We start from the raw sequence: 13,045 nt of genomic DNA on the forward strand, positions 1-13,045 counted from the left end.
TATGTGGGCTGGTTAATATGACAGATTCTCATCAAAATAGCTTTAGTTCAGCAACTTCTAAATTGGTACGGTCACACACATATAGTGTCACAGCGATGTATATGGGCTGGTTAATATGAGAGATTCCCAGCAAAATAGATTAAATTCATCTACTTCTAAATAGGTTCAGTCACACACAGATATTGTCACAGCGGTGTATATGGGCTGGTTAATATGACAGATTCTCAGCAAAATAGCTTTAGTTCAGCTACTTCTAAATGGGTACGGTCACACACAGATATTGTCTCAGAGGTAGTTGTGGGCTGGTTAATATGACAGATTCCCAGAAAATACATTTATTTCAGCTACTTCTAAATAGGTTCGGTCACACACAGATAGTGTCACAGCGGTGTATATGGGCTGGATAATATGACAGATTCTCAGCAAAATAGCTTTAGTTCAGCTACTTCTAAATGGGTACGGTCACACACAGATTGTGTTACAGCGGTGTATATGGGTTGGTTAATATGACAGATTCTCAGCAAAATAGCTTTAGTTCAGCTACTTGTAAATGGGTACAGTATAAACACAGATAGTGTCACAGCGGTGTATATGGGCTGGTTAATATGACAGATTCTCATCAAAATAGCATTAGTTCAGCTATTCTAAATGGGTTCGGTCACACACAGATAGTGTCACAGCGGTGTATATGGGCTGGTTAATATGACAGATTCTCAGCAAGACAGCTTTAGTTCAGCTACTTCTAAATAGGTACGGTCACACACAGATACTGTCATAGCGGTGTATATGGGCTGGTTAATATAACAGATTCTCATCAAAATAGCTTTAGTTCAGCTACTTCTAAATGGGTACGGTCAATCACAGATAGTGTCACAGCGGTGTATATGGGCTTGTTAATATGACAGATTCCCAGCAAAATAGATTTATTTCAGCTACTTCTAAATGGGTACGGTCACACACAGATAGTGTCACAGCAGTGTATATGGGCTGGTTAATATGACAGATTCCTAGCAAAATAGATTTATTTCAGCTACTTCTAAATAGGTTCGGTCACACACAGATAGTGTCACAGCGGTGTATATGGGCTGGTTAATATGACAGATTCTCAGTCAAATAGCTTTAGTTCAGCTACTTCTAAATGGGTTCGGTCACACACAGATAGTGTCACAGCGGTGTATATGGGCTGGTTAATATGACAGATTCCAGCAAAATAGATTTATTTCAGCTACTTCTAAATAGGTTAGGTCACACACAGATAGTGTCACAGCGGAGGTCACAGTGGGGTATATGGGCTGGTTAATATGACAGATTCTCAGCAAAATAGCTTTAGTTTAGCTATATCTAAATGGGTTCGGTCACACACAGATAGTGTCACAGCGGTGTATATGGGCTGATTAATATGACAGATTCCCAGCAAAATAGATTTATTTCAGCTACTTCTAAATAGGTTCGGTCACACACAGATAGTGTCACAGCGGTGTATATGAGCTGGTTAATATGACAGATTCTAGGTAAAATAGCTTTAGTTAAGCTACTTCTAAATAGGTTCGGTAACACACACAGATATTGTCACAGCGGTGTATATGGGCTTGTTAATATGACAGATTCCCAGCAAAATAGATTTATTTCAGCTACTTCTAAATAGGTTAGGTCACACACAGATAGTGTCACAGTGGTGTAAATGGGTTGGTTAATATGACAGATTTTCTGCAAAATAGCTTTATTTCAGCTACTTCTAAATAGGTTAGGTCACACACAGATAGTGTCACAGCGGTGTATATGGGCTGATTAATACAATAAATTCTCAGCAAAATAGCTTTAGTACAGCTACTTCTAAATGGATACGGTCCCACACAGATAGTGTCACAGCGGTGTATATGGGCTGGTTAATATGACAGATTCTTAGCAAAATAGCTTTAGTTCAGCAACTTCTAAATGGGTACGGTCACACACAGATAGTGTCACAGCGGTGTATATGGGCTGGTTAATATGACAGATCAGCAGCAAAATAGATTTTTTTCAGCTACTTCTAAATAGGTTCGGTCACACACAGATAGTGTCAAAGTGGTGTATATGGGCTGGTTAATATGACAGATTCTCAGCAAAAATAGATTTATTTCAGCTACTTCTAAATAGGTTAGGTCACACACAGATAGTGTCACAGCGGTGTATATGGGCTGGTTAATATGACAGATTCTCAGCAAAATAGCTTTTGTTCAGCTACATCTAAATGGGTTCAGTCACACACAGATAGTGTCACAGCAGTGTATATGGGCTGGTTAATATGACAGATTCTCAGCAAAATAGCTTTTAGTTCAGCTATTCTAAATGGGTTTTGTCACACACAGATAGTGTCACAGCGGTGTATATGGGCTGGTTAATATGACAGATTCCCAGCAAAATAGATTAATTTCACCTTCTTCTAAATAGGTTCGGTCACACACAGATAGTGTCAAAGCAGTGTATATGGGCTGGTTAATATGACAGATTCTCAGCAAAATAGCTTTAGTTCAGCTACTTCTAAATAGGTTAGGTCACACACAGATAGTGTCACAGCGGTGTATATTTGCTTGTTAATATGACAGATTCTCAGCAAAATAGCTTTAGTTCAGCTATTCTAAATGGGTTCGGTCACACACAGATAGTGTCACAGCGGTGGTCACAGCGGTGTATATGGGCTGGTTAATATGACAGATTCTCAGCAAAATAGCTTTAGTTCAGCTATTCTAAATGGGTTCGGTCACACACAGATAGTGTCACAGCGGTGTATATGGGCTGGTTAATATGACAGATTCCCAGCAAAATAGATTTATTTCAGCTACTTCTAAATATGTTCGGTCACACATAGATAGTGTCACAGCGGTGTATATGGGCTGGTTAACATGACAGATTCTCTGCAAAATAGCTTTAAATCAGCTATTCTAAATGGGTTCGGTCACACACAGATAGTGTCACAGCGGTGTATATGGGCTGGTTAATATGACAGATTCTCAGCAAAATAGCTTTAGGCTGGTTTCACACTTGCGTTGTCCGGATCCGGCGTGTACTCCATTTGCCGGAATAACACGCCGGATCCGGAAAAACGCAAGTGAACTGAAAGCATTTGAAGACGGATCCGTCTTTAAAATGCGTTCAGTGTTACTATGGCACCCAGGACGCTATTAAAGTCCTGGCTACCTTAGTAGTAGTGGGGAACGGGGGAGCAGTATACTTACAGTCCGTGCGGCTCCCGGGGCGCTCCAGAATGACGTCAGGGAACCCCATGCGCATGGATGGTGTGATCCATGCGACACATCATCCATGAGCGTGGGCGCCCTGACGTCACTCTGGAGCGCCCGGGGTGCCGCACGGACGGTAAGTATACAGCTCCCCCGCTCCCCACTACACTTTACCATTGCTGCCAGGACTTTAGCGTCTTGGCAGCAATTGTAACCATTCAGAAAAAGCTAAACGTCGGATCCGGCAATGCGCCGAAACGACGTTTAGCTTAAGGCCGGATCCGGATTAATGCCTTTCAATGGGCACTATTTCCGGATCCGGCCTTGCGGCAAGTGTTCAGGATTTTTGGCCGGAGCAAAAAGCGCAGCATGCTGCGTTATTTTCTCCGGCCAAAAAACGTTCTGGTCCGGAACAGAAGACATCCTGATGCATCCTGAACGGATTTCTCTCCATTCAGAATGCATTAGGATAAAACTGATCAGGATTCTTCCGGCATAGAGCCGCGACGACGGAACTCTATGCCGGAAGAAAAGAACGCAAGTGTGAAAGAGCCCTTAGCTATTTCTAAATAGGTTCGGTCACACACAGATATTGTCATAGCAGTGTATATTGGTTGGTTAATATGACAGATAGTGTCACAGCGGTGTATGTGGGCTGGTTAATATGACAGATTCTCATCAAAATAGCTTTAGTTCAGCAACTTCTAAATTGGTACGGTCACACACATATAGTGTCACAGCGATGTATATGGGCTGGTTAATATGAGAGATTCCCAGCAAAATAGATTAAATTCATCTACTTCTAAATAGGTTCAGTCACACACAGATATTGTCACAGCGGTGTATATGGGCTGGTTAATATGACAGATTCTGAGCAAAATAGCTTTAAGTCAGCTACTTCTAAATGGGTACGGTCACACACAGATAGTGTCTAAGCGGTGGTTGTGGGCTGTTTAATATGACAGATTCCCAGAAAATACATTTATTTCAGCTACTTCTAAATAGGTTCGGTCACACACAGATAATGTCACAACGGTGTATATGGGCTGGAAAAATATGACAGATTCTCAGCAAAATAGCTTTAGTTCAGCTACTTCTAAATAGGTTCGGTCACACACAGATTGTGTTACAGCGGTGTATATGGGTTGGTTAATATGACAGATTCTCAGAAAAATAGCTTTAGTTCAGCTACTTGTAAATGGGTACAGTATAAACACAGATAGTGTCACAGCGGTGTATATGGGCTGGTAATTATGACAGATTCTCATCAAAATAGCATTAGTTCAGCTATTCTAAATGGGTTCGGTCACACACAGATAGTGTTACAGCGGTGTATATGGGCTGGTTAATATGACAGATTCTCAGCAAGACAGCTTTAGTTCAGCTACTTCTAAATAGGTACGGTCACACACAGATACTGTCATAGCGGTGTATAGGGGCTGGTTAATATAACAGATTCTCATCAAAATAGCTTTAGTTCAGCAACTTCTAAATGGGTACGGTCAATCACAGATAGTGTCACAGCGGTGTAAATGGGCTTGTTAATATGAGAGATTCCCAGCAAAATAGATTTATTTCAGCTACTTCTAAATGGGTACGGTCAGACACAGATAGTGTAAAACGGTGTATATGGGCTGGTTAATATGAGAGATTCCTAGCAAAATAGATTTATTTCAGCTACTTCTAAATAGATTCGGTCACACACAGATAGTGTCACAGCGGTGTATATGGGCTGGTTAATATGACAGATTCCCAGCAAAATAGATTTATTTCAGCTACTTCTAAATAGGTTAGGTCACACACAGATAGTGTCACAGCGGAGGTCACAGTGGGGTATATGGGCTGGTTAATATGACAGATTCTCAGCAAAATAGCTTTAGTTTAGCTATATCTAAATGGGTTCGGTCACACACAGATAGTGTCACAGCGGTGTATATGGGCTGGTTAATATGACAGATTCCCAGCAAAATAGATTTATTTCAGCTACTTCTAAATAGGTTCGGTCACACACAGATAGTGTCACAGCGGTGTATATGAGCTGGTTAATATGACAGATTCTAGGTAAAATAGCTTTAGTTAAGCTACTTCTAAATAGGTTCGGTAACACACACAGATATTGTCACAGCGGTGTATATGGGCTTGTTAATATGACAGATTCCCAGCAAAATAGATTTATTTCAGCTACTTCTAAATAGGTTAGGTCACACACAGATAGTGTCACAGTGGTGTAAATGGGTTGGTTAATATGACAGATTTTCTGCAAAATAGCTTTATTTCAGCTACTTCTAAATAGGTTAGGTCACACACAGATAGTGTCACAGCGGTGTATATGGGCTGATTAATACAATAAATTCTCAGCAAAATAGCTTTAGTACAGCTACTTCTAAATGGATACGGTCCCACACAGATAGTGTCACAGCGGTGTATATGGGCTGGTTAATATGACAGATTCTTAGCAAAATAGCTTTAGTTCAGCAACTTCTAAATGGGTACGGTCACACACAGATAGTGTCACAGCGGTGTATATGGGCTGGTTAATATGACAGATCAGCAGCAAAATAGATTTTTTTCAGCTACTTCTAAATAGGTTCGGTCACACACAGATAGTGTCAAAGTGGTGTATATGGGCTGGTTAATATGACAGATTCTCAGCAAAAATAGATTTATTTCAGCTACTTCTAAATAGGTTAGGTCACACACAGATAGTGTCACAGCGGTGTATATGGGCTGGTTAATATGACAGATTCTCAGCAAAATAGCTTTTGTTCAGCTACATCTAAATGGGTTCGGTCACACACAGATAGTGTCACAGCGGTGTATATGGGCTGGTTAATATGACAGATTCTCAGCAAAATAGCTTTTAGTTCAGCTATTCTAAATGGGTTTTGTCACACACAGATAGTGTCACAGCGGTGTATATGGGCTGGTTAATATGACAGATTCCCAGCAAAATAGATTAATTTCACCTTCTTCTAAATAGGTTCGGTCACACATAGATAGTGTCAAAGCAGTGTATATGGGCTGGTTAATATGACAGATTCTCAGCAAAATAGCTTTAGTTCAGCTACTTCTAAATAGGTTAGATCACACACAGATAGTGTCACAGCGGTGTATATTTGCTTGTTAATATGACAGATTCTCAGCAAAATAGCTTTAGTTCAGCTATTCTAAATGGGTTCGGTCACACACAGATAGTGTCACAGCGGTGGTCACAGCGGTGTATATGGGCTGGTTAATATGACAGATTCTCAGCAAAATAGCTTTAGTTCAGCTATTCTAAATGGGTTCGGTCACACACAGATAGTGTCACAGCGGTGTATATGGGCTGGTTAATATGACAGATTCCCAGCAAAATAGATTTATTTCAGCTACTTCTAAATATGTTCGGTCACACACAGATAGTGTCACAGCGGTGTATATGGGCTGGTTAACATGACAGATTCTCTGCAAAATAGCTTTAAATCAGCTATTCTAAATGGGTTCGGTCACACACAGATAGTGTCACAGCGGTGTATATGGGCTGGTTAATATGACAGATTCTCAGCAAAATAGCTTTAGGCTGGTTTCACACTTGCGTTGTCCGGATCCGGCGTGTACTCCATTTGCCGGAATAACACGCCGGATCCGGAAAAACGCAAGTGAACTGAAAGCATTTGAAGACGGATCCGTCTTCAAAATGCGTTCAGTGTTACTATGGCACCCAGGACGCTATTAAAGTCCTGGCTACCTTAGTAGTAGTGGGGAACGGGGGAGCAGTATACTTACAGTCCGTGCGGCTCCCGGGGCGCTCCAGAATGACGTCAGGGAACCCCATGCGCATGGATGGTGTGATCCATGCGACACATCATCCATGAGCGTGGGCGCCCTGACGTCACTCTGGAGCGCCCGGGGTGCCGCACGGACGGTAAGTATACAGCTCCCCCGCTCCCCACTACACTTTACCATTGCTGCCAGGACTTTAGCGTCTTGGCAGCAATTGTAACCATTCAGAAAAAGCTAAACGTCGGATCCGGCAATGCGCCGAAACGACGTTTAGCTTAAGGCCGGATCCGGATTAATGCCTTTCAATGGGCACTATTTCCGGATCCGGCCTTGCGGCAAGTGTTCAGGATTTTTGGCCGGAGCAAAAAGCGCAGCATGCTGCGTTATTTTCTCCGGCCAAAAAACGTTCTGGTCCGGAACAGAAGACATCCTGATGCATCCTGAACGGATTTCTCTCCATTCAGAATGCATTAGGATAAAACTGATCAGGATTCTTCCGGCATAGAGCCGCGACGACGGAACTCTATGCCGGAAGAAAAGAACGCAAGTGTGAAAGAGCCCTTAGCTATTTCTAAATAGGTTCGGTCACACACAGATATTGTCATAGCAGTGTATATTGGTTGGTTAATATGACAGATAGTGTCACAGCGGTGTATGTGGGCTGGTTAATATGACAGATTCTCATCAAAATAGCTTTAGTTCAGCAACTTCTAAATTGGTACGGTCACACACATATAGTGTCACAGCGATGTATATGGGCTGGTTAATATGAGAGATTCCCAGCAAAATAGATTAAATTCATCTACTTCTAAATAGGTTCAGTCACACACAGATATTGTCACAGCGGTGTATATGGGCTGGTTAATATGACAGATTCTGAGCAAAATAGCTTTAAGTCAGCTACTTCTAAATGGGTACGGTCACACACAGATAGTGTCTAAGCGGTGGTTGTGGGCTGTTTAATATGACAGATTCCCAGAAAATACATTTATTTCAGCTACTTCTAAATAGGTTCGGTCACACACAGATAATGTCACAACGGTGTATATGGGCTGGAAAAATATGACAGATTCTCAGCAAAATAGCTTTAGTTCAGCTACTTCTAAATGGGTACAGTCACACACAGATTGTGTTACAGCGGTGTATATGGGTTGGTTAATATGACAGATTCTCAGAAAAATAGCTTTAGTTCAGCTACTTGTAAATGGGTACAGTATAAACACAGATAGTGTCACAGCGGTGTATATGGGCTGGTAATTATGACAGATTCTCATCAAAATAGCATTAGTTCAGCTATTCTAAATGGGTTCGGTCACACACAGATAGTGTTACAGTGGTGTATATGGGCTGGTTAATATGACAGATTCTCAGCAAGACAGCTTTAGTTCAGCTACTTCTAAATAGGTACGGTCACACACAGATACTGTCATAGCGGTGTATAGGGGCTGGTTAATATAACAGATTCTCATCAAAATAGCTTTAGTTCAGCAACTTCTAAATGGGTACGGTCAATCACAGATAGTGTCACAGCGGTGTAAATGGGCTTGTTAATATGAGAGATTCCCAGCAAAATAGATTTATTTCAGCTACTTCTAAATGGGTACGGTCAGACACAGATAGTGTAAAACGGTGTATATGGGCTGGTTAATATGAGAGATTCCTAGCAAAATAGATTTATTTCAGCTACTTCTAAATAGATTCGGTCACACACAGATAGTGTCACAGCGGTGTATATGGGCTGGTTAATATGACAGATTCCCAGCAAAATAGATTTATTTCAGCTACTTCTAAATAGGTTAGGTCACACACAGATAGTGTCACAGCGGAGGTCACAGTGGGGTATATGGGCTGGTTAATATGACAGATTCTCAGCAAAATAGCTTTAGTTTAGCTATATCTAAATGGGTTCGGTCACACACAGATAGTGTCACAGCGGTGTATATGGGCTGATTAATATGACAGATTCCCAGCAAAATAGATTTATTTCAGCTACTTCTAAATAGGTTCGGTCACACACAGATAGTGTCACAGCGGTGTATATGAGCTGGTTAATATGACAGATTCTAGGTAAAATAGCTTTAGTTAAGCTACTTCTAAATAGGTTCGGTAACACACACAGATATTGTCACAGCGGTGTATATGGGCTTGTTAATATGACAGATTCCCAGCAAAATAGATTTATTTCAGCTACTTCTAAATAGGTTAGGTCACACACAGATAGTGTCACAGTGGTGTAAATGGGTTGGTTAATATGACAGATTTTCTGCAAAATAGCTTTATTTCAGCTACTTCTAAATAGGTTAGGTCACACACAGATAGTGTCACAGCGGTGTATATGGGCTGATTAATACAATAAATTCTCAGCAAAATAGCTTTAGTACAGCTACTTCTAAATGGATACGGTCCCACACAGATAGTGTCACAGCGGTGTATATGGGCTGGTTAATATGACAGATTCTTAGCAAAATAGCTTTAGTTCAGCAACTTCTAAATGGGTACGGTCACACACAGATAGTGTCACAGCGGTGTATATGGGCTGGTTAATATGACAGATCAGCAGCAAAATAGATTTTTTTCAGCTACTTCTAAATAGGTTCGGTCACACACAGATAGTGTCAAAGTGGTGTATATGGGCTGGTTAATATGACAGATTCTCAGCAAAAATAGATTTATTTCAGCTACTTCTAAATAGGTTAGGTCACACACAGATAGTGTCACAGCGGTGTATATGGGCTGGTTAATATGACAGATTCTCAGCAAAATAGCTTTTGTTCAGCTACATCTAAATGGGTTCAGTCACACACAGATAGTGTCACAGCAGTGTATATGGGCTGGTTAATATGACAGATTCTCAGCAAAATAGCTTTTAGTTCAGCTATTCTAAATGGGTTTTGTCACACACAGATAGTGTCACAGCGGTGTATATGGGCTGGTTAATATGACAGATTCCCAGCAAAATAGATTAATTTCACCTTCTTCTAAATAGGTTCGGTCACACATAGATAGTGTCAAAGCAGTGTATATGGGCTGGTTAATATGACAGATTCTCAGCAAAATAGCTTTAGTTCAGCTACTTCTAAATAGGTTAGATCACACACAGATAGTGTCACAGCGGTGTATATTTGCTTGTTAATATGACAGATTCTCAGCAAAATAGCTTTAGTTCAGCTATTCTAAATGGGTTCGGTCACACACAGATAGTGTCACAGCGGTGGTCACAGCGGTGTATATGGGCTGGTTAATATGACAGATTCTCAGCAAAATAGCTTTAGTTCAGCTATTCTAAATGGGTTCGGTCACACACAGATAGTGTCACAGCGGTGTATATGGGCTGGTTAATATGACAGATTCCCAGCAAAATAGATTTATTTCAGCTACTTCTAAATATGTTCGGTCACACATAGATAGTGTCACAGTGGTGTATATGGGCTGGTTAACATGACAGATTCTCTGCAAAATAGCTTTAAATCAGCTATTCTAAATGGGTTCGGTCACACACAGATAGTGTCACAGCGGTGTATATGGGCTGGTTAATATGACAGATTCTCAGCAAAATAGCTTTAGGCTGGTTTCACACTTGCGTTGTCCGGATCCGGCGTGTACTCCATTTGCCGGAATAACACGCCGGATCCGGAAAAACGCAAGTGAACTGAAAGCATTTGAAGACGGATCCGTCTTCAAAATGCGTTCAGTGTTACTATGGCACCCAGGACGCTATTAAAGTCCTGGCTACCTTAGTAGTAGTGGGGAACGGGGGAGCAGTATACTTACAGTCCGTGCGGCTCCCGGGGCGCTCCAGAATGACGTCAGGGAACCCCATGCGCATGGATGGTGTGATCCATGCGACACATCATCCATGAGCGTGGGCGCCCTGACGTCACTCTGGAGCGCCCGGGGTGCCGCACGGACGGTAAGTATACAGCTCCCCCGCTCCCCACTACACTTTACCATTGCTGCCAGGACTTTAGCGTCTTGGCAGCAATTGTAACCATTCAGAAAAAGCTAAACGTCGGATCCGGCAATGCGCCGAAACGACGTTTAGCTTAAGGCCGGATCCGGATTAATGCCTTTCAATGGGCACTATTTCCGGATTCGGTCTTGCGGCAAGTGTTCAGGATTTTTGGCCGGAGCAAAAAGCGCAGCATGCTGCGTTATTTTCTCCGGCCAAAAAACGTTCTGGTCCGGAACAGAAGACATCCTGATGCATCCTGAACGGATTTCTCTCCATTCAGAATGCATTAGGATAAAACTGATCAGGATTCTTCCGGCATAGAGCCGCGACGACGGAACTCTATGCCGGAAGAAAAGAACGCAAGTGTGAAAGAGCCCTTAGCTATTTCTAAATAGGTTCGGTCACACACAGATATTGTCATAGCAGTGTATATTGGTTGGTTAATATGACAGATAGTGTCACAGCGGTGTATGTGGGCTGGTTAATATGACAGATTCTCATCAAAATAGCTTTAGTTCAGCAACTTCTAAATGGGTACGGTCACACACAGATAGTGTCACAGCGATGTATATGGGCTGGTTAATATGAGAGATTCCCAGCAAAATAGATTAAATTCATCTACTTCTAAATAGGTTCAGTCACACACAGATATTGTCACAGCGGTGTATATGGGCTGGTTAATATGACAGATTCTGAGCAAAATAGCTTTAAGTCAGCTACTTCTAAATGGGTACGGTCACACACAGATAGTGTCTAAGCGGTGGTTGTGGGCTGTTTAATATGACAGATTCCCAGAAAATACATTTATTTCAGCTACTTCTAAATAGGTTCGGTCACACACAGATAATGTCACAACGGTGTATATGGGCTGGAAAAATATGACAGATTCTCAGCAAAATAGCTTTAGTTCAGCTACTTCTAAATGGGTACAGTCACACACAGATTGTGTTACAGCGGTGTATATGGGTTGGTTAATATGACAGATTCTCAGAAAAATAGCTTTAGTTCAGCTACTTGTAAATGGGTACAGTATAAACACAGATAGTGTCACAGCGGTGTATATGGGCTGGTAATTATGACAGATTCTCATCAAAATAGCATTAGTTCAGCTATTCTAAATGGGTTCGGTCACACACAGATAGTGTTACAGTGGTGTATATGGGCTGGTTAATATGACAGATTCTCAGCAAGACAGCTTTAGTTCAGCTACTTCTAAATAGGTACGGTCACACACAGATACTGTCATAGCGGTGTATATGGGCTGGTTAATATAACAGATTCTCATCAAAATAGCTTTAGTTCAGCAACTTCTAAATGGGTACGGTCAATCACAGATAGTGTCACAGCGGTGTAAATGGGCTTGTTAATATGAGAGATTCCCAGCAAAATAGATTTATTTCAGCTACTTCTAAATGGGTACGGTCAGACACAGATAGTGTAAAACGGTGTATATGGGCTGGTTAATATGAGAGATTCCTAGCAAAATAGATTTATTTCAGCTACTTCTAAATAGATTCGGTCACACACAGATAGTGTCACAGCGGTGTATATGGGCTGGTTAATATGACAGATTCTCAGTCAAATAGCTTTAGTTCAGCTACTTCTAAATGGGTTCGGTCACACACAGATAGTGTCACAGCGGTGTATATGGGCTGGTTAATATGACAGATTCCCAGCAAAATAGATTTATTTCAGCTACTTCTAAATAGGTTAGGTCACACACAGATAGTGTCACAGCGGAGGTCACAGTGGGGTATATGGGCTGGTTAATATGACAGATTCTCAGCAAAATAGCTTTAGTTTAGCTATATCTAAATGGGTTCGGTCACACACAGATAGTGTCACAGCGGTGTATATGGGCTGATTAATATGACAGATTCCCAGCAAAATAGATTTATTTCAGCTACTTCTAAATAGGTTCGGTCACACACAGATAGTGTCACAGCGGTGTATATGAGCTGGTTAATATGACAGATTCTAGGTAAAATATCTTTAGTTAAGCTACTTCTAAATAGGTTCGGTAACACACACAGATATTGTCACAGCGGTGTATATGGGCTTGTTAATATGACAGATTCCCAGCAAAATAGATTTATTTCAGCTACTTCTAAAT

Source organism: Bufo bufo, chromosome 7 (genome assembly GCF_905171765.1).
Source record: "Bufo bufo chromosome 7, aBufBuf1.1, whole genome shotgun sequence".
Classification (NCBI taxonomy): Eukaryota; Metazoa; Chordata; class Amphibia; order Anura; family Bufonidae; genus Bufo; species Bufo bufo.